Source organism: Papaver somniferum, chromosome 1, assembly GCF_003573695.1.
Source record: "Papaver somniferum cultivar HN1 chromosome 1, ASM357369v1, whole genome shotgun sequence".
Classification (NCBI taxonomy): Eukaryota; Viridiplantae; Streptophyta; class Magnoliopsida; order Ranunculales; family Papaveraceae; genus Papaver; species Papaver somniferum.
In genome coordinates this window covers 4,741,894-4,765,803 of record NC_039358.1, presented here as the reverse complement: position 1 = coordinate 4,765,803, position 23,910 = coordinate 4,741,894, and the positions used below count along the sequence as shown (strand labels likewise).

General features: G+C 36.8%; 1 pseudogene; it reads left to right on the top strand.

The window, feature by feature from the left end:
• The first annotated feature begins 12,188 nt into the window (after positions 1–12,188).
• Positions 12,189–23,196, top strand: LOC113276940 (annotated as a pseudogene).
• The last annotated feature ends 714 nt before the right edge of the window (positions 23,197–23,910 follow it).

The window sequence follows — 23,910 nt, the reverse complement described above, 5'->3', positions numbered from 1 at the left end:
AGTACAAATGAATCGGTTTACGCCAGTCTCCTTCCTTGTATATATCGGCTGTGTTGACTGCCACATAAGCTTGCCCCATTGGAACTTCTGTAATAGAGGGTATAAGGATCCTCATTACACGAACGCCATCGACACTTGGATCTGTTAACATAGACGCGATATATGACAAGGCGTCGGCATGCCGATTATCTTTTTTGCATATATGTCGAAACTTGATGCTGGGGATTTGGGCGATGTAGAATTAGGCGAGTTCCCAATACCTTTGTAAAATCGGATTGTGAGTAGCATACAAGCCAGTTATTTGGCGAATCACCAGTTGCGAGTCGCTAGTTAGTCTGACATCTTGTATCCTCATTTCTACGAGTAACCTTAGGGCATGGATTACGCCCTCGTATTCGGTAAGATTATTTGTCGCCTTGAACTCCAATATGAATGAGTGGACGATCTTCTTCCCCTTTGGTATTGTAAAGACTAACCTCAGGCCCGATCCATCTTTATTAGATGCCTCATCGATAAATACCTCCCATCGTATAGGGCTACTTGTGTCCAGAAGATCGGACGGATCTTCTCGGTCCTCCTCCATACCCGGTATCTCCTCCACTTCCTCCTCATCGCTTAGTGGAAAGTCGGCCAAAAAATATTCTAACACTTGAGCCTTTACGGCCGTTCGCATTTCATAGATGATGTTAAACTGCTTGATTTGAGCTCCCCATTTGGATATCCTTCCAGATCTCCCCGCATGGTCCAACACTGCTTCAATGGGCAACTTCGTTAATACCCTAATCCGGTGGGCCTGAAAATAATTTCTTAGCTTCTGAGTTGCGAACGTTAATGCTAAAATCATTTGCTCGATTCGGGTATAGTTCTTTTCGGCCGGGCTTAGTGTCTTTCTGATGAAGTAAACAAGCTTTTCTTCCTTTCCCTCGTTCTTAACCAAAATTGTACTGATGGAATATGATTTTGCCCCTAGATATAGGGTAAGGACTTCGTTGGGCTCGAGCCTCTGCAACATAGGGAGGCTTGTGAGGTGTAATTTGATGTTTTGAAATGCATCCTCACACTCGTCCGTCCATCTGAATTTCTCGCCCTTCTTAAGTGTACCAAAAAGGTTTTTACATCTGTCCAACGACCGGGATACGAATCGCCCCAACGCTACCAAGCTTCCGTTTAATTTTTGCACGTCTTTTACTGTCGCCGGTGAGGGAATTTCGAGAATGGCCCTTACCTTGTCGGGATCGGCCTCTATCTACTTGGGCGTGATGATATATCCTAGGAGTTTACCCGATGTGACCCAGAAGTTGCACTTTGCTGGATTCACTTTCATCTTAAACTTCTTCATTTTTTGAAAGGTCTCCCGGAGGTCTCGGAGGTGGTTTGTTGCCAGTCGGCTCTTTACCAACATGTCATCGACATACACCTCGATGGTGTCATGGATCTTGCCTTCGAACATATCCCCTACTAGTCTTTGGTAAGTGGCGCCTGCATTTTTCAAACCGAACGGCATCTTTGTGTATTAGTATAAACCCCTGGGTGTAAAGAAAGAGGCGTGTTCCCGGTACTCGAGGGCCATAGGGATCTTGTTATACCCTGAGTATCCGTCCATCAGTGTTATCTCTTCTTGCCCTACTATAGATTCCACCAGTTGATCGATGCTTGGTAGGGGGAAACTGTCCTTCGGGCAAGCCTTATTTAGATCACTGAATTCGATGCAGAACTTGACTCCTCCTTTCTTCTTGGGCACTATCACCATGTTAGATATCCATTGGGGTTATTTAGATTTTCGGATGATTCCTGAAGCTTGTAGTTTCTTTAACTCTTCCTCAACTGCCGCCTGTAATTCTGGTGCGATTCGCCTCATCTTTTGTCGGACCGGTCCGAAGCTTGGATATATTTTTAAATGATGATAGCATATATCCGGATCAATGCCTTTCATTTCGTACGAGTTCCATGCGAAAGTGTTCATGTTATCTCGCAGAAGTGCTATGAGCTGGGTCGCTTGCTCCTCCGATAATAAGGATCTGATTCTTAATATCTTCGGCTCCTCGATGGTACCTAAGTTGATTTCTCGGGTGGGTTCTATCGCCGAGAAGTTTGGCTTCGGTTCGTTCATCGGCGCCGTTCCCTATGATTGCTATAACGGTTCATTTTCATTGGTTTCATACGCCATGACCTCCTGGGAGATTACCTTTTCCAGCTCTTGAGCAGCCTCGGCTTCCTTGGATTTGTTCTTTTACCTCCTTTGTCGTGCTCGCCTTTCCTCATCTTGTTGAATATCGACTTGCATACATTGTATGGCCGCTTGGGAATCGCCAATAACATCCACTACTCCTTTGTACGTTGGGAATCTTAGCCTTTGATGATAGGCCGAAGCTACCCCCTTGATTCCGACGATCCAAGGTCTCCCGATGATTGCTTCGTATGGCGCGACGACATCGAACACGCAGAATATGGTTAGTGTATCGAGGTAGCCGCCCCCATCCAACACTCTTAAAGTTACCTCGCCCTTTGGGATAGTCACGGTCCCACTGAAACCTTAAATTCGGTATGTTGACGGAATGAGGATGTCATCCGATAGATCCATTCTTTTGAAGGTATAATAGAAAAGTACTTCAACCGAGCTCCCACTGTCTACCAAAATTCTCTTCACTCCCCATTCTTCGATCATCAAAGTGATAACCAATGGGTCCCCATGGGCTTGGCCATTTAGTGGGACATCATTGGTAGAGAACGAGATAGGTTTCATCATCCATGGATCCATTGGCAAGGTCTTGGCCATATTGAAAATTTATTTGTCGTCACGGTCTCTCTTATGAATTCTGGATGTGATCCCCGAGCTTAGCTCGTACCCCTGGGTAGCCGAGTGCGAAATGGTGTTGCATACAAACTTAGTGGATCTGTCGATTCTGAATTGGTGGACTGGTACCTCGGGTATGGTAGCTGGTGGTGCTTCCTGTCGGACGAACTACCTCAGGTATTCATCTCGGATTAAGTGTTGTACGATGTCTTTTACTTCTCGGCAATTGTTGGTAGAATGGCCCCGATACTGATGAGAACGAAAGTGCGACACATTTTCACCAATAAATACATTAGCTGGGACTCATTTTATCACTAATAAACTTGTTTGTAGGTATTTTTAGGAAATAAATATTTTTGGAAGAATCGGCTCGAAAAACTGCTAACGGCACCCCCTAAAGAACATTTGCTAAGCGGACTCCAATTTTGGCTAAGGTGCACCCAATTACTAAAGGGTACCCCATGGCTATTTAGCACCCACCTGCTAATGGCACCTCATAGCCGGATATGGGCATTTCACCTTCTTTGTTTGAATGAAAATTTGGCGATAAACTTGTTTGACAACTGCAGGATTTTAGTTCGAATTTTGGAAGAGTTTTTGAGAGAGTTAAACACGGAGTAACTATGTTACCTTATTAACAGGGAAGATGACGTTTTCAGGCAATAAAAATAAAAACCAGATATTCTTTAATTTGAGAATTATCGTGAAACAAAGAAAATATTCTTCACAAGTTGCAAGATTTTTGTATTCACTATGGAGAGATTTTATCGAGATCTTCTTTCGGTTTTGGATTGATAACTTCATGTTTAATCGAGAAAGGGATGGTAAGTGTTTTAATACGAGAAAAGAAGGTAAAATCATGGGGATTATTCGTAGACAGAATGTAAGTTATTCTCGAAATATTTGTTTGAATATATTTGGAAGATACGAATTGATTTAGGGGAGAATATGATCTTGGGTGTTATTCTGCATTGTCTGGGAGAGCTGTGATGACTCGGGACAAGTAAAGAGATAAAAAAGGAAGTAGTTGGTAAAACAAGGGAGTATGGAATTATTCACGGGATTGCATAGGGTTTAGACGTGTAATGGGTATGTTTGGAGTGTGATAAGATGCAACAGGAACGTGTAGAAGATAAATATCAAGATTTGATATCAACATGAGCGCATGAAAGAGCAAGAAAAAGAAAATATTCTCGTAAATGGCAGAAAAATAATGTCGGTTTATTGCACAAGATTTTGGGAGTGATTGCACTGTTGGTGGGTATAAAGGAGTTCCTTGGGTCAAAGTTGAGTTGTCGAGAGTTGGGGATAGGCTACAAAGAAGAATAAGAAGATGCAGAGAAGATTTCTCTGCTGCTGCAGAGAAGGAGAAGATGAAGAGCAATAAACTGATAAGAACTGTCGTTCTTGACCGTCACATATCCAAACCATTAACGGAAGTTCTTCGGCGATACCGTATAACTATAGTTCTTCGCAACAGTTGTAACAGTGAGTTGTAACGACCATTAAGCGTTGCAAACTTCTGGTTTATATTATTTTCCTCTCTTTTCTTCTTTGTAAACACCATTTGAGCTATACAAATATATTTTGAGCGTGGTTTTCACTATGTGGAGCTAAACCTTTCTCTGGGACGACGGAGGAAACCAAAATTCATCATGTGGTATATTAATTTAATTCTTTATATGACTATTCGCATTGAATTAAAATAGAAAAAAAAAAGATTTTTCTTAATTAATTGTCATTTCATTTGATGGTTTATGCTTAGGATTAATTCTTTTGATATGTCATGCTTAAGATTTACAATTAATATTTTAAGAATCTACCTTAGGCAAAGAAATAGAGTCAAAATTCTTATTGAATGAGCTATAATGGTTTAGAATAAATAGGTGAATCACATGAATTTGAATATTTGGTGGAATCCTAGTCCCAGTACCTCTTGCCTTTGTTTATTATTTTATTTAAACCTTTAAATTTAATCTTCACAAGTCTTAGAGTTCCAATCTTTACAACAACAACAACAACAACAACAATAAAAAAAACCTCTTCAGTGTAGGCCCTTGCCTCGTGTCGGGGCGTTTTTCCTTTCTCGACCCACTCTTTCCAGCTCCTCTCGGTGGTGGTCCTGGCCGTTTATCGGGTCGCCTGGGGGTCTCACTTGTGGCCGTCTGAGCCGCTGCACTCGCCTCCTACACTCCTCGGTCCCTTGATTCCTCTTGTATTTCCTCCAAGGCTATGTAATGTTCCTGCATTCTCCTCATTTCTTTCAAGGTTTGAGGCTTCTCAGTGAACATGGCTATCCAGATCGGGTCTGATTTTCCTAATGCGTTTTCGAATCCGAATATCTGTTGGTCGACTGGTACTTTGCCTATTTCCGTGCATAATTTTCTCCATCGGTCTGTCAAATTTCTCAGAGGCTCCTGGAATCTTCGGGCTAGGGTGAACAATCTATTGACTCTGGGTCGAGCTTTGCTGTTGTGCATGTAATTCTCAAGGAAGGTTTCGAATAAGACATCATAAGTATTAATTGACCCTGCTTGGAGTGCATAGAACCAGTTCCTCGCCTTTTAGGCTCGCCGTAAAAAATTTGCACATGACCACGTCACTGCCCTTCCACTAAAGTAGCGACATAGTGTACATTTTGACGTGTTCGACCGCGTCTCCTATTCCGTCGAATCTTCAGGGAACGCAGGGAGCGTGCACTTTGGTGGAAATGCCGCTTGATCCAATTCTCGGGTGAAAGGAGTCTTCTCGGCTTCGCTTATTACTTCAGCTAGCTTGTCGTCCTCATTGCTTCCTGTTAGCTTCTTGATCTTTTATTCTAATTCTTTGAGCTTATCTCCGTTGCGTTACTCGGCCTTCTTCTCTCCTCGGGCTCTTCCTCCTGAGACTCAGCCTGTAACATCTCTTCTTGTGTCAATTCCATTCATCCCATCTCCATAACTTCTTAGTAACAACTGCATCAACATCCAATTTAAGCTTCAACTGCAACCACTGATCTTCCTTCCTCCCACTGAGATTTTGAACTACACAACCACTTCCTCTAATTGCAGTTCACAAGCAAACCATCACCATCATTCCCAGTATATCATCACTAGCAACAACACCTTTTAATCCTAACATACATCTATTTCAGGAGGATCAATTAAGTCAGGAAATATATTCATAATTCATGGCACTTCTTGTTGTTCAGCTGCACTTCTTCTTGTTGACCCATCACAGCACACATCATAACTCAGCTGCATCTTCATCTCAGCAAACACACACAATAGTCATGAACCACCAACACTTTCTCTTCAGACCAACCAACAAACCATCTCAACTTCTAAAAACCCATTAAAACAGCACCAGAACCATTACCTTATCAATCACCAGCAAACGCTAAATCAATTCCTTCTCAAGCTTACAGTCATCTATCTCCTTAAATCAGCATCAACTTCTTCTTCTCACTGGAATCCAACTACAAAAACATCTTTGATATATGATCAGTTTACTTCCATAATCGACCCTTCTTCTTGATCTTCTGAATTTCTCATTTACCACTAATTCTTCAAACCCTAACTTCAGATTCTACCTTCACTGAGTTCTCAATCAATCAGCAGAAACCCAATTCCTGATTCTTCTTCTCCTCTGTCTTATTTAACCAAATAATAGAACCCATCGTTTCCTCAGTATTCTTCCTGAATTTCCCTCCTGATTTCTCGATCTCTCTGTAGATCTCTCGTCACTGAACTCCATGGCCGCCTTCTCTCAATTTCAGACAGAAGAAGGGGAATAAAAAATGATGATAAGAAGAAATCATTTCTTCTCTGATTTTTAGATTATGTGTAGGAATAGAAATTGATATAGGCACCCAGTTTTGGATTGTAGACCACCACCAGTGACAATATTTTCCATTCAACTGTTGGTTCTGCGAGACTGACAGTTCATCTCAGTTATTCATACAATGTCGAAATATCTCATTCTTTCACCATTGGTTTCGTCTTTTCGTTCTCTTCAACATGATGAGGAATATCAAGAACTTGAACGAGTTCCATTCCCTTTTGCTCCAATTACTCCAAAACACCTAATAAACTCAAAATCAATCATAAGATACATAATTTACAAGAAAACTCGCAAAGAAAGCATAAACAATAGATAAATATCAAGATGTTTTAGACACCTATCAGACAGTATGCACAAAACTGAACTCCCAGGACCATAGCTTCTGTACATTTCCTGTGAGGTTACGTACATCATGTATTTTTCTTTATTTTTCTTCTAGATCTGATTCGTCTAAATACTACTCAATTTGTTTATTTTTCGAATCAGTCATGACTCAACTGACTCAAAAATATGCGATTCAGTGACTTGATCTTATATTCCTATGATTCAAGGATATTTTGTTCCCGAAGTCGAACTGGATCGAGACAGAATTAAGTCTGAATTAGGTAGCGAGTCAGATCTAACTCAAACTGAAAAAACAAGTAACACTTTTGATTATTTTAGCATATACTCGTTTATCTGGTGGTGGCTATACACAGTTCCTTCTTTATGTTAGCAAAGTTGTTCATGCACTCGTTTATCTTGTGAAAGACGTGGCCTCATTACTCTTCCTGAGTGCATTTGATTAATTAAACGTATTTTCGATTATTTAAATTTTGGTGGGTATGTGAAGGAATCTTTAGGGAATTTGATACCCATGAGTTAGGAGATCTGTTTTTTTTTATAGGAAGGATAATACATTAATTAAGCAATATAATACAAAAGGTTTACAATTTCATTTTTGTAGAAACATTAGAAAGGATACTTTCTTTCTTCACTTGTTGTTGTAAATGAGTCGACATATGTTGTAGTCTTCGTATTCTTGCTTCTTTTTCTATTTAGTCTGCTGCTGCATTGTGTTCCCTATTAATAAAAGTTACCCTAGCTTGTGGTAATTTGTCAAGAATTGTGGTAATTTGCTTTATAATATTTTCCTCTACCCAGGCTACTGTTGTTTCTTTTTTGTTGATATAATCTGCTAGGACTTTACAATCTGTAACAATACAGACGCTGGAGAGAATGTTATCTTCTAACCACTTTAATGCCTTTAAAAAAGATTTTGCTTCTGCATGTAGAGATGAAGATGCCCTATCTAAACCTGCAGAGAGATGCATAAAGACTTCTTGTTCGAGCAAAAATAGAATGAAAGCGTATCCCATAGATAAGTTTTACTTGTTAAACGAAGCATCTGTAAAAATTATCCAATCCGCGTTGAGATTATTCCAAGTATATTTAGTACTTTTTTTTCTTCTGGATATCTTTCTTCAGAAGCTCTTTGTGCGGTTGAGCTTGGGAAAATTTCTTAATCTGTTGAATCAAAACATGTGGGTATGGTTTTGTTTTCCTAAAAACCACATCACATCTATACTTCCAAATAAACCAGATAATTGTAGCAATTTGCTCGCAGAGTTTCAAGAATTCCGGATTAGAAATCCAAATTTCAACCCACTGAACCATTGAGTTTGTGTTAATGTGAGACATGACGATGTTCAAATCGCCACCAAACCAGATCGCTTGAGCGAAGTGACATTTCCTGAACAGGTGATCATCTGTTTCCCACACTTGGTTGTCACAAAAAGGACACTCATGAGAGATTTCTGAATTATGAGCTGCTAGTCTGCTATTAGTTGGGAGCGCCTTTTGAACTATGAAATAAACAGTCTAATCCTAGGGATAGCCTGAAAATTCCAAAAAAAATTCCCACAGAAAAGTAATATCCTCCTCATTATTATTTTGATCTATGAGATAGTTGTAAATATTTTTTGCCGAAAAAACCCCAGAATAATGATGTTTCCATCTAATTCTATCTCTCTTGTTTTTATTTGAGGAAATTACAAGAATTTTTTCCTTGACTTCTGGAGAAAAATGTTTCTCTATTTTTTCAATGTCCGAAGACTTATCAGTATTCATTAGCTCATTGACCTTTTGAGGCGGATTATCGGCGCTATCACTTGGTTGTGGAACTATACCTGTATTGGGTATCCAATTGTCTTCCCATATCTTCGTATTATCTCCGTCTTTCACTTACCAAACATAATTACCTTTAATAATATTGATGCCTTTATGGATGCTTGTCCAAATCCACGAGAGTTCGTAGTTTCTGGTCGGTTGAAAAGGATTTGAGTTATGAAAATATTTTGCTTCTAGTAGTTTTACCCACAATTGATCCTTTTCTGACAAAACTCTGCTTGCTAGTTTCGTTAATAGAGAAATATTGAAGTTGTGGGGATTCTTGATACCTAACCCGCCTTGCGATTTTGGTTTACACATGCCTTTCCACGCTTTTATATAGCCACCTTTTCCTTTTGACTTGTCTTTATTCGACCAAAAATCTCTTTGAATCTTATCGAGCTTATCCAGAGTTTCTTTTGCCGAGCCCAGCATTTGCATTTGGTATGTTGGGTAAGATTGTAGAATTGATTGGATTAAGACGGTTCTTCCCGCTTAAGATAACAACTTTGCTTTCCAACCTTGTAGAGTATGTTATAATACCTTTCAAGAAGAGGTTCAAAATTTTCTTTTCTATTTTTATCGAAGAAAAGAGGGGTACCAAGGTATCTGTCTTTTTGGTCAAAAGAGGAACTTTTAGGATTTTTACAATTATCTTGCAATGTTTTGGGTGGATTTTAGGGCTAAAGTAAATCCCATATTTTTGTAGATTTACAACTTACCCCGTAATTTCCCCAAACGTAGATAATATATCCAGTAATTTTTTTGCTTCCTCTAAGTCTGCTTTGGTGAAAAGAAAGCAATCATCTTCAAAGAATAGGTGGGAAAGAGCGGGGGCATGATTGTTTATTTTGATCCCCGAAATTTTATTTTTTTCAGTGGATTTTTCAAGAATTCTTGAGAGAACCTCCATGCATTTAGGAAGAGATAAGGGGATAGAGGGTCTCCTTGTCTTCATACTTTAGAGGTGGTGAAATTTGGGCCCAAGGAACCATTTATAAGTATATAAAAGGAGGTTGTGGATATGCACTGATAAATTAGATTCACCCAACAATCGCTAAAACCAAATGAAAATAATGCTTTCTTAATAAACGACCACTCTATTCTATCAAAAGATTTTGATAGGTATATCTTCAGAGCTAAAAACCCCTTCTTTTTCTTGGACGTCTTCATCAAGTGAATCAGTTCGTGAGCTATGATGATATTGTCTGTTATTTGTCTACCAGGAAGAAAGGCGGATTTGTTTTCAAAGATTAACATATTTAAGATGGGTTTTAGCTTATTCGCAAGGATTGTTGAGATGAGTTTGTAAACAGTATTGCTGAGGCTGATGGGCCGAAAATTTGTCGGGGTTTGGGGAGTAGAGATTTTTGGTATGAGAGTAATGAAGGAATGATTAAGATCCTTATCCATAAGACCAGTCCTAAAGAAATCATGAATAAAACTAATTATATCCGGGCCCAAGGTATCCCAATTATCTTTGAAAAAACCTGGTTGAAAGCCGTCCGGACCTGGAGCACTCCAAGGGTTCATGTTGGAGATAGTTCCACAGATTTCTTCATTTGAAGGAATTTGGGTTATAGCAAATTTTTCCGAATCAGAAACACAAGGATGTAAGAATTCATCTAGGTTTATATTGTAATTCTGAATTTGGAAGTTGCCAATTTGGGTGAAATGACTAATTAGAAGGGAGTTTATTTGGTCTCGATCGGAGATCCAGAGCCCTGATGGTTCTCTAAGAGAATGAATTGCATTAATTCTTTTTCTGTTTGGAGAAAAAGCATGAAAGTATTCAGTATTTTGGTCAAATTCTTTGAAGATTTATCCCTAGAGAGTTGCTGAAAATAATCATTTCCAATTTCGTACCATTTTCGTAACTCATCTTGTATATTTTTGAGGATATCTATTTTGGAGGAGATGTTCCCAGAATTATGGATGTTATCTATTTTCCTATTAAGGTTTTTTATATTTTTATGAATATTCCCGAAAACATCAGAATTCCATTAGGCAAGATCCGAAGAAAGATATCTCAAAAGCGAGAAAAGGTTATTGGGCGAAGAGGTGGAGGAGTGCAAACTCCAAGACGCTTGAAGTATCTTTGAAAGGGATGGATGAGAGATCCAGGATCTAAGGCATCTAAAAGGATTATGAAGTCTAAGTATTTTTGGGTTGGAGTCTAAGAGAATGGGAGTGTTGTCAGAGCCCACTCTGGTTAGGTGACTTACCTTAGAATTTGGGAATAATTGAATCCATTTGATATGATAATAAATCTCCATCGATCCGTTCGCAGATATTAGCTTCTCCGCTTATGTTGTTCGACCATGTGAAAGGAGCTCCTTCGTAACCCACTAGCCCCATGGAGTCTATTGTATGTCTGACGCAAGTTTTACTGCTTGAACTAGAAATATTGCCCCTTGCTTTTCTCCTGGATCCAGAATTATATTCAAGTCATCGATTAAGGCCCATAGTTTTTGAACTTGTCCCGCTAAGCTCTGAATATAAGACCATTGGACTATTTTTTTCTTTTGCTTCAACTGCACCATAGATACATGTTATTTCTACTTCTTTATCTCCACAAATTGCTTCAAAGTGACAGACATTAAGATGAGCTGAAACTAAATTCCACATTCTTATGCCAGGCAATTGCTACCCTTAGCTATTCCCACCGACAGAGTTATGAATCAGTCATGGAATTCAGATTTTTTCATAAAAAATTCCATTTTATCAAGTGAAGCCTTAGTTTCAGAAAGGAAAATAATATCTGGGTTATAGAAAATCCATAAATGATCAAGATGATCTTTAGTAATTGGAGTTCCAATACCTGTGTACATTACATGAGAGAATCCTCATGGCAGAGAGTAAGGGAAAAAACAAAGGAACAAAAAGGATTTTTAAATGAAGAGAAACAAAAAAGAGATCACAGGAAAATAGTATATTTGAGGAAAACAGTCTGTTTCTAAATAAATACTAATAAAAAGGACATTTGACATTATAAAATCAATAACAGCTTTTTTTATCTTCAACCATGTATTTTTTTTAATTCCGTTGAGGAAATGCCTAATTGATGGAGATCATGGCCACCCAAACGTTTAGAGTTTAGATCCGTGGGGCGCACAATGTTATTAGGTATCCAAAGTGGGAAACAGCCAAAGCTTCTTTTTCTTCAGTTTTTGTTGTTGGCGTTAAATGTGTCAAAGCTGTAGTAGTACTACAGTGGTGGTCTAGCACCAGCAGTACTATGTTCGGTCCATTGTCTTAAAATATTTTTTACAGAAATGATCCATCCAATTATACAATTTCTCAGATATTTTTCTCTCATAACCACGTGAATTGTGCTTTCCTGGAGTTCCTGTATATAGTTTACGATTGCATTTCTTTTTTTAAAACTGAGTGAGTTGTTTGGTTTTTGGGTGGTGATCATATAATGGAAGCTGAATATCAAGAACCATTGCTGGGAAAAATATATAACGAGAATTGTCGTGGTTGTAAAGTTGATCATCTCAAAGAGACCAAACTTGGGATTCCTTACAAAGAACTTTCCTTCATATGGATTGTTGTATTATGCACTGGTATAACTGTAAGAATATTTATACACATATAAATATACTCTTGGTCCATGCAATAACTTGGTTAATTATGAATTATGCTAAATATGTAATGTGAGAATATTTATACATATATAAATATATTCTTGATGCTAAATATTAATGTAAGAATATTTTGGGATCCTTTCATATTCCCTCTTCCTTGATGGACGGATGAGATTGAATGTTAATTTTAATCCTATGAACCTTGGTCCTCCTTCTACCTATAAAATGAACTCTATTACCATCAGAATAGAGTTTATGAATTATTATTATTTCATTACACAAAAAAAGGGTCAAGAAGGAGAAACCAAAAGTTCTACAACTATTCTGTGCTAGGGGTGTTCTTGGAGGACATATTGGATTCAATCAATGGCATCCTCAGGTACTCTTGATTTTTAACACAACTATGCTTATGATGTGATTATCATGTTTGTTCAAGATCTAACCATTATATATAGTTATGTATATATATAAAATAAAACTTATATTTGGCATCGAGCCTGGTTTAGAACTCCATGATTTTCCTTGATGTTTGTGTGTAATTGTTGTGTTTATATCAATCAATAGTATGTCTGTTTGATTACTAATATTTATGTTTATATACCATTTATAAATATGAATATTTTGTCTTACTTAATTGATATTCAATTTTGATTGATTGAGAAAATAAATCATGCGGTTATATATATATATATATATATATATTTATTTATTTATTTTTTTAAGATCCTGTTAATTATAATATGGGCTCACCTGTAATAGCTTGATATATTTCTATGATTATTGGATTTATAACATATAAGAAAGATTTGATGTGTTGTTTCATCCGATTGAAGATGATATGATCTCGTATGATTTTTTGCTTGACGTGATATAACATGATGATGTGATTAGTTCATGAATAAAAGTATGTTTTGTTTGATTCATGCGTAAAGTATTCAAAACGTTTGTTTAATATGCAAAGTATGCGGCTACGGGTATGTGAAGATGAAACGTTTATGAAAAATGAAAGTTTATGTGTATGAGCTCACTATGATGTTTATGAAAGTTTATTGGGCTTGGTTTAATATTTCTTAACTATAACATAAACATGAAATGTATGTTGGGTTTTGTTCTGGACAAGCCCATAAGTTTTTTTTTTTTTTTTAAAAAAATCTTCTTGGTTTGACATTAAGAAAATTGTTGACCATAATGTCTGACTTTGACTGTTTGACTGTCCGACCTTGACTGACTGCTTGACTTCCGTCATTGACTTGACTGTACTTTGACTGACTGTTTGACTGTTGACTTTGACTGAGTGTTTGACTTTTATCGTTGACTTGACTGTTTGACTTTTGACCTTCAAATGCTGACTTTCGCATGTTGACTTTGACTGCTGACTTTCGCATGTTGAGTTTGACTTTTGACTTTTTTTATTTTGGTTTTTTGATATGAACATGTATAGCCCTTGTGTGGTAATAACTATAACATGTTTTAGATCACTAAAGTGTATGAATTGTATGCTCTTTAGCTATCGCCACAGTGATACTAAAGTATTATGCTATATTAACATGTCATTGTAAGTCAACATTGTTTTGTGCAATCACATAAGAATAACTATACAGGAGATGTTTGTTCAAGTGTTTGTATATATAAACATAAAGAAATTAGCTATTTAGTCATACATATTAGAATGAAAAGTTACCCACAGGTAACTCTAATTCACATGTTTGAATAAATATTATGATTATGTATGTAACCATGAAAGGAATAATGTCCACAGATGTTTGTCTTTGCTTGCTTATATATGTGTGAATGTTTTATGACATGATTGTTGTTTTATTTAAGATTCTACCCACAGGAGTTTCTTAATTTGTATATGTGTGAATTTGACTTTGTGTATCTTTGTCATGTTTTACAACTTCTAGTTTTAAGTCTTTGCATTCGTATACTTCTTCTATCCCATTCTTCAATGGCACCAACTTCTCAGAATGGAAAGAGAATGTTGAGTTCACTTTGGGTGTGCAGGATATTGACCTTGCTCTCCTAATTGAAAAGCCAATTATGAATGATAAGAGTACCCCTGAAGATAAGGATCTCTTGAAAAAGTGGGAGAGAAGTGACAGGCTGAGCATACAGCTGATGCGAATGCACATTGATGCAAACATTAAAGGATCGCTTCCCGAACCTAAAAATGCTAAGTACTTTATGGAATTCGTAAAGGAACGCTTTAAGACAGCGGACAAGTCTCTAGCTGGGAAGTTGATGGCTGATCTGACAACCATGAAGTATACCGGTGTCAGGTCAATGCACCAGCACTTGATAGAAATGCGTAGCATTGCTGCTAAGATTACTGAGATGAAATTAACTGTGGATGAGAACTTTCTTGTCCAATTCATTCTCAACTCGCTCCCACCCCAATGTGCTTCTTTTCAAGTGCATTACAACACTATTAAGGAAAAGTGGACTACAAATGAATTGGCAAACATGTTGGTTCAAGAGGAAGCTAGGCTAAACCAGCAAGGTCTTAATCAAGCGCATTTTGTCAACCGAGGAGTGAACAATAAGCGTAAGCCTGCAAAGGGCAATAAGGGAGCACCACAGAGTAATTCTGGTCAACCTGAAAAGAAGAAGGCAAAACAAGATGACAATAAGTGTCGTTTCTGTAAGAAACCTGGTCATTTTCAGAAAGATTGCACTAAGCGTCAAAAATGGTTCGAAAAGAAAGGTAATCCTTTGGGATTCGTAACTTATTTTGAAACAAATTTGACTATTCAAGAATCTTCTTTATCATGGTGGTTTGATTCTGGTGCTAATGTTCATGTTTCTAATTAGATGCAGGGATACCTTTCAACCCAAATCACAAACCAGAATGAAAACTTCCTTTTTATGGGCAATGGCAATAAAGCCCCAGTCAATGCTATAGGCACTTATCGTTTGATTCTAGATCATGGATACTTTCTTGATTTGGAAAACACTCTTTATGTTCCAACTATTTCTTGCAATTTAATTTCAGTTTCTCAACTAGATAGACAAGGTTTTCAATTTCAAATTGCCAATGGATGTTTTAGTTTGTTTAAATATTTTAAAGTTATTGGTTCTGGTTATCTTTATGATGGTCTTTATAAGTTAAATTTATCTTCATCATCAATACCTGGAACCTATTTAACCATGCATCATAATGATAGAACTGAACATGTTGAGGGTAATTCCTCATTCTTGTGGCATAAGAAGTTGGGACATATATCTCGTGAAAATCTTCAACGATTGGTAAAAGATGGGATTGTACAGAACCTTGATTTTACCGATTATAAAAGTTGTGTGGATTGTATTAAAGGCAAGATGACAAAACACACAAAGAAAGGTGCCACAAGAAGTTCAGAACTCCTTGAAATAATACATACAGATATTTGTGGACCCTTCGACGTTCCAACTTTTGGAGGAGAAAAATATTTTATCACCTTTATTGATGATTTTTCACGTTACTGTTATCTTTACTTATTGCATGATAAATCTCAAGTTGTGAATGCTGTAGAGCAATTCATTACCGAAGTTGAGAGGCAATTAGAAAAGAAGGTGAAAATCATTAGGTCTGATAGGGGTGGAGAATATTATGGAAGGTATGACGAAACAGGACAACATCCTGGACCTTTCGCTTTACTTCTTCAAAAGCTTGGAATTGTTGCTCAATATACAACGCCAGGTTCACCTTGGCAGAATGGTGTAGCAGAAAGGAGAAATCGTACTATAATGGAAATGGTTAGAAGCATGATTAGTCATGCGAGTTTACCCTTAAGTTTGTGGATGTATGCTCTTCGTTATGCTGTGTATATTTTAAATAGAGTTCCAAGCAAAGCAGTTCCAAAGACTCCTTTTGAAATGTGGAAGGGATGGAAACCTAGTTTAAAACACCTGCAAGTTTGGGGTTGTTCAGCAGAAGCGAAAGTTTATAATCCCAAAGAGAAGAAATTGGATATGAAAACTGTTAGCGGTCACTTTATTGGTTTACCTGAAAAATCCAAGGGGTATATTATTTATTGTCCTAAACATAGTATGAGAATTATTGAAACTGGAAATGCAAAATTCATTAAGGATGGCGAAGTTAGTGTGAGTACACCGGTGCAAGAAAAATCTGTTCAAGAAATCAGAGTAATAATCCCTTTACCTCGAGTTTGTACAGATATTGTGACTCCTCCGATTGTTGAACCGATTAATGAGGGAGCAACACAAATAACGGTACCGGAGCTTCATGATGAAACTATTGCCAATGAATATATTGTAGAACAATCAGAAGAACCAGCCTTAAGAAGATCTCATAGAGAACAGAAAAGGGCCATTTCTGATGATTATGTGGTTTATCTACAAGAATCGGATTTTGATTTTAGGGATTATGAAAGATCCAGTTTCTTATTCACAAGCTATCAAGTATAGTAATTCTGATAAATGGATTAATGCTACGAAAGTAGAGAAAAAATCGATGGATGATAACGGAGTCTGGGAATACGTTGAATTGCCTGAAGGACACAAAGCAATCGGCTGTAAATGGGTCTTTAAGACCAAACGCGATGCTAATGGAAATATTCAATGTTATAAAGCTAGACTTGTATCCAAAGGTTTCACTCAGAAAGATGGCATTGATTACAAAGAGACTTTTTCTCCCGTGTCAAAGAAAGACTCTCTCAGAACTATTCTGGAATTTTGTAGCTCAATATGACCTTGAGTTACATCAAATGGATGTGAAAACAACTTTTTTTAATGGTGAGATTGAGGAAGATATTTACATGTTTCAACCTGAAGGTTTTGTCTTAGAAGGACAGGAACACATGGTCTGCAAACTTAAGCAATCAATTTATGGACTTAAGCAAGCCTCCAGGCAGTGGTATCTAAAATTCAACGAAACCATTCGAAAATTTGGTTTTGAAGAAAATGCTGTAGATCCATGCATATACCTTAAGATCAGTGGGAGGAAGTTCATATTTTTGGTATTGTATGTAGATGACATACTACTTGCGAGTAGTGATCTTAGCCTTATGCATGAAACTAAGGAATATCTATCAAAGAATTTTGAAATGAAAGATATGGGTGAAGCTTCTTATGTGATTGGGATAGAAATATCTCGTGATAGATCACTTGGAAAATTATCAATCTCACAGAAAGCATATATCGAAAGAATTCTAGAGAGATTTGAGATGAGTGCATGTAAGCCAAGTATAGTTCCGGTTTCTAAAGGAGACAAGTTTGTCCTCAATCTTTGTCCTAAGAATGAACTGGAACGTAAGCAAATGGATAAAATCCCTTATGCTTCTGTGGTGGGAAGTTTAATGTATGCTCAAGTTTGCACACGACCAGATATCAACTATATAGTTGGTATGATGGGAAGATATCTTGTGAATCCTGGAATGGAACACTGGAAAGCTGCAAAGAAAGCTTTAAGGTACCTACAAGGAACGAAGGATCATCGTCTCACATTTACGAAGTCAGATCAATTTGAGTTGGTTGGCTATTCAGATTCCGATTTCATGGGATGTAATGATACTCGAAAGAGCACTTTTGGATATCTTTTTCTATTAGCTGGAGGAGCAATATCATGGAAAAGTGCAAAAGAGTCTATTCTCACTGGCTCAACAATGGAAGCTGAATTTGTAGCATGTTATGAGGCTACAAATCACTGTTCATGGCTGCGGAATTTCATCTCAATGTTTGGAGACCTAAATTTTGCCTCCGCACCTGTGAAACTTTACTGTGATAATGACGCAGCATTATTTTTTTCAAAGCACGCTAGATATACTAAGGGTTCAAGACACATGGATCTAAAGTACCTATGCGTGAAGCAAGCTGTTCAGATAAAAAAGTTGTTCATTGAACACATAGGCACAAAACTTATGATTGCAGATGCATTTACGAAGGCGTTACCTCCCAAGACTTTTCTGGAACATGTTGGAAACATGGGTCTTGATGGAGTAACAAATAATTAGTTTCACTTAGACTTTTGCTTATGTTTGAACACTTATTGAGATCTTATTATTGTTATTATTCTGAAATTATTTATGTATCCATTTTAGTATACTTTTATGTTATTGGATGAATGTTACAGAAATTGTTTTCTTTTGAAGACATTACTGGACCATTATGATATCCCTATTTAAGGCCTGATTAAGTAATTTTCTTGTGTTGGGGTACATGGAAGGGAACATGTTGATAACAAGACAACGTGCCACCGCCATGACTCGCATAAGTAATTTACTTGGTTGAGGTATTATGTTTAGCCATTATATTTGTTTAGAAATTATGGGCGCTTATGTTTTTCTACGATTAACCGTTAAATAGATTATCACATGGACCAGTGGGATAATGTAAGAATATTTATACACATATAAATATACTCTTGGTCCATGCAATAACTTGGTTAATTATGAATTATGCTAAATATGTAATGTGAGAATATTTATACATATATAAATATATTCTTGATGCTAAATATTAATGTAAGAATATTTTGGGATCCTTTCATATAGGGCTGCACAAACCCGACTCAACCCACCGACCCAACCCACACCCGCCTGAAATTACCCACACCCGACCCAACCCACCTAGGAGCGGGTCGACTATGGGTCACAACATCAAAACCCATAGTATTGTGGGTCGACTATGGGTCAAATCTTCCCTCACCCGACCCAACCCACCCACCCACCTAAATATTTCTTAGTTAATATTAACCCTTGGATTACCAATCCTAGATGAATCACAGCCGTTGAAGTAGTGATATATAATGCCTAAACCTAAATCGCTAACTTCACTTCAGTCTTCACTTCTTCAATCACTTCCTTGAATAGTCTTTTATCTTTTTAGCTTCGAACAATTGAACTCATTTCTTGTAATTTGTATGCACTTTGCAACTTTGCACCAACTTCTTACTTCTCTGGATTATAATTATCATTTGTTTACACTTGACTTGGGGTCAGTTCTTTAATTATCATCTGTAAGAGTTTTAGGTAAGTCTGTAACTTTTTTTTTTGATGCAATGTAACTGTAATGTGTATTTTACGGTGGGTAACCCACCACCCACCCGATCCAACCCATTGTAATGTGGGTCGGGTGAAAACCGACCCATTGTTATGTTGGGTTGGTTGTGGGTGACAACTTCTGCTACCCACCATTGGGTGGTGGGTGAGGTCAAACCCGACCCAAACCGACCCATGTGCAGCCCTACTTTCATATTCCCTCTTCCTTGATGTACGGATGAGATTGAATGTTAATTTTAATCCTATGAACCTTGGTCCTCCTTCTACCTATAAAAGGAACTCTATTACCATCAGAATAGAGTTTATGAATTATTATTATTTCATTACACAAAGAAAAAGGTCAAGAAGGAGAAACCAAAAGTTCTACAACTATTCTGTGCTAGGGGTGTTCTTGGAGGATATATTGGATTCAATCAATGGCATCCTCAGGTACTCTTAATTTTTAACACAACTATGCTTATGATGTGATTATCATGTTTGTTCAAGATCTAACCATTATATATAGTTATGTATATATAAAATAAAACTTATAATAACTCCACTCCTTCATATGATTATGTTTGTTAACTCTAATGATTCAATCTCTTGATATGTACGTAGGCTTTCTTGATTCTTATTTGTTTGTTTCAGCTCTGCCAATATCATCTCTCTTTCCATTTCTATACTTCATGGTAAGCAATATGTCGTGTACATATTATCTGCTTTAACTTGAATATAACTTCAAGTGTGATGTCAAAAGGATTGTTTCTATAACAGCTCATTCATGGAATTGGTTTGCAAACCGAATTTAGATTTTTTTTTCACTTGTCTCTATAATAATGTAAAAGATTTTAGATAAATGAATTGTGTGTAGTGCTTAAGGTTATATAATTACTTGGAGGGTAACTAATTAATTAACTTGCATTTTGATTTTTTGTTTGATTTCTTGTTTAGGTAAGAGATTTCCACATTGCGACGAAAGTTGAAGATATTGGATACTATGCAGGATATGTAGGTCAGAATCTGCACATTTTTATTAGACAAACACGACGGAGATATATTTTACGGATCAAAGGCCTTGTGTTATCTTTAATTTCTTTAACATGCAGTGCTAGTAATTCTTTTGCATTTACTTGTATAGTTTGTATTTTTCTTTGCAATATTCAGGGTCTGCGTTTATGTTTGGAAAAGTTTTCACTTCTGTTTTCTGGGGAGTCGTAGCAGATCGATATGGTCGGAAACCTGTTATAATGTTTGGTACTTTTTCAGTGTAAGTATTGTTCTAATTTTTTCTTACAAATCTCTGATAAATAATAAGTCGACAAATTAATTAAATTATTTGGTTCTACGTACGTTTCAGGGTTATCTTCAACACTCTATTTGGTCTCAGTACAAACCTTTGGATGGCAATTACTTCTAGGTTTCTTCTTGGATGTTTTAATGGTCTACTTGGTCCAATTAAGATAAGTGTGTGTGTGTGTATGTTTTTGATATGTCACGGTGATTAAGATGGAACTGAATGCTAAAGTATATTATCTTTGTTTCTTAGGCATATGCGTGCGAAGTTTGCCGAGATGAATATCAGGCTTCATCGATGTCGCTTGTAAGAAAAATCGTACATTAATTTCTTTTCTTAATTGTAATCGATATCAACTCCAGAATAATCTTTAGTTTTGAAACTTCTTTCCAGGTTAGTACCGCGTGGGGAGTAGGGCTGATCATTGGTCCAGCTATCGAAGGGTTTTTCGCACAGGTATAATAATACGACATCCTTTTTCAAGTAAATTATGAAGTTTCAGTTAACTCTACTTTTACAGACCATGCTACTTAATCAAATGACGGTGTTGTAGCCTGCAGAGATGTATCCAAGCTTATTTCCTGACGGATCTCTCTTTGCAACGTATGCACTTTTAGAAATTTCATTTTACATATTCTTAATGCTTTTGCTTGATTTCAGACTCTCCTGTCATAATATCATACATATTAATTAATCATAATTCTTTCTTTCTTGCAGATTTCCATATTTCCTACCCTGTCTCTGCATATCAGTATATGCAGCAGCTGTATTTATAGCTTGTTTTTGGCTGCCGGTATGTTTCATCATAATCCATTAACATTTTTTATGTTAATATGTATCTTCCTTCAATTTTGATCTTATTATTATTCTAGGAAACATTACACAACCATGGTGAATTGAGTGGGAAAGAAAATATAGAAGCAGCAAATTCAACAGATTCTAAAGAAAGTCTTTGGACGAATTGGCCATTAATATCTTCAATCATTCTATATTGTGTTTTCTCACTCCATGAAACAGCCTCCTCAGAGGTAAGTTATTTGAGGGTTTCAAAACAAAGGGAAAAATGGTACCGTTTTACGTACTCTTAGCCTTCCATGGTTCCACTCTCGTAACTTTATTTGGATACTAATAAAATTTTCGACAGATATTTTCGTTGTGGGCTGTTAGTCCTAAAAATCTTGGAGGATTGAGCTTTACCAGAACGTTGGTGAAGTTCTTGCAATCACAGGTTTCAGTCTTCTAGCGTTTCAAATTTTTCTATATCTGGTCGTTGAGAAGATTTTTGGATACATAAAGATAATTCGTGTTGCAGCGGTACGCTCTTGATCAACACCTTTTATAACCGTCGGAGTTAGTTCTCCAGTGTTTACCTTTTTATGGTGCTAAATGCAGGTTTTATCTGTACCATTGCTGGCAAGTTACACACTAATAGTAAAACTATATGGGATCAGTCTCGCACTAGCACTGAATTTTGCATCCTTGTTCAAGAATGTTCTTTCTGTAAGAGTTAATTAGTGTTTGGATCCTGGATTTTGGTATAGTAGAGGATTTGGGTCCTAAGTTTGTCCAATTTTGAGTTTGGCTCCTTAAAAAACCGGTTACTAGTTCTTTTAAGTTTCTAGATCCCTCCAAAATCATAATAGCATCAACTCTTATTTCACATGATAGGTTTTATATTTTATTTTCCCCTAATATAACCCCTAATATATAATAGTGTTGTTTAATGATTTTGGAATTTTGAGTTTCTGTTTAGTGATTTGATGAAATCGATTACTTGTTTGTGTGTTGATTTAACAAAATATGGGTTTTCAATTTTGGAGGTGCGATTTTAAGGTTGCAGAGGTTGCACAAAACGTTTTTAAGGACCCAAATTCAAAATTGGACAAATTTAGGACCCAAATCCTCCACCATACCAAAATCTAGGACCCAAACACTAATTAACTCTCTCTGTAAGTACTAAAATCTCATCTTTATACACAAAGCATATGAATATAAATAGGTTGCTTCCATCTGCTATTTCATCATTCTATTGAAATATTAATTTGACTGTTAACCGCAGCTTGCAATTCTTACTGGATTACTCATCCTTCAAAACAACGCAGTGGTCTCTCTCTCCCTTCCTCAATTTTTCACCATACGTTTCTATAGCTAAAGATTCTCGTAAAATCTTTGTACTTACTAAATAATTTTGTGCCTCAATGTTTAGTAAACAGCCTCAAAATCAAAGAGGAGCTGCGAATGGTCTTTCAATTACTCGGATGTCTCTTTTCAAAGCGTTTGGTCCAGCTGGTGGTGGTGTTCTCTTTTCATGGTCACAAACCCGCATGGATGCTTCATTTCTTCCTGGTTTGAATCTCTTTTGATAGCACGTTCTTCCATCACTTCCTTAATATCGAAAGAGTCAGTTTATTCGAGCTTATTTTTTATTCCTCTTGAAGTTATACTCTCTGACTTACCGTGTTGTATTGTGCAGGCAACAATATGGTTTTCTTCATCCTAAATGTGGTTCAGGTGATTGGACTACTAATGACCTTCAAACCGTTTCTGACGTTTCGACAAAAACGTTAATAGTGTTTATCTATGTCCACTGTCTATGAAGACGACAGGAGTATTAGTGTGTAGGTTAAGGATTTTATGCTAAGAGCACCATTAAGGATGCATGGTTTATGTGTATGGCGTCTGTGAGCTAGGATGATCAGTTAAAATGAACTATTGAGGACATCCTCATCCAGAATCAGATTATTATTTTATTTTTTTGATTGAAAGAGAAGCATACAAAATCAAAAATGAGTATTAACCATCAAAATGAGTTGAAAATGGAAGTTGCAGAGAGAAGTTCGCGGCTAGGATTTATGTGAAAAACTTTGTCGAACTAACAGAACTTAATGGAAATGATGAACAGTTTGGCTATTTCGTAAAAATAATTCCTAACCTTTTTTTTATTTAAATAATATTATAATAATTTTTATTTTAAAGATAAAACAATATAATGCTAAAATAATATGCTTCGGGTGAGAGTCGAACATGCGACCTCGTACTTGTTCAGTACATCCTCAACCAACTGCTTCAGCTAGTCTGTTACGTCGCAAAAAACATTTCCCAACCGAACCTTAATAGTTCGGTTAGTTGCAAAAACCATTTCCCAACCGAACTTTAGTTCGGTCATTTCGCAAAAATTACCCAACAGAACATCAGTTCGGTAACGTTGCAAAAAACATTTCCTAACCGGACCCTAATAGTTCGGTTACGTTGCAAAAAACATTTCCCAACCGAATCCTAAGT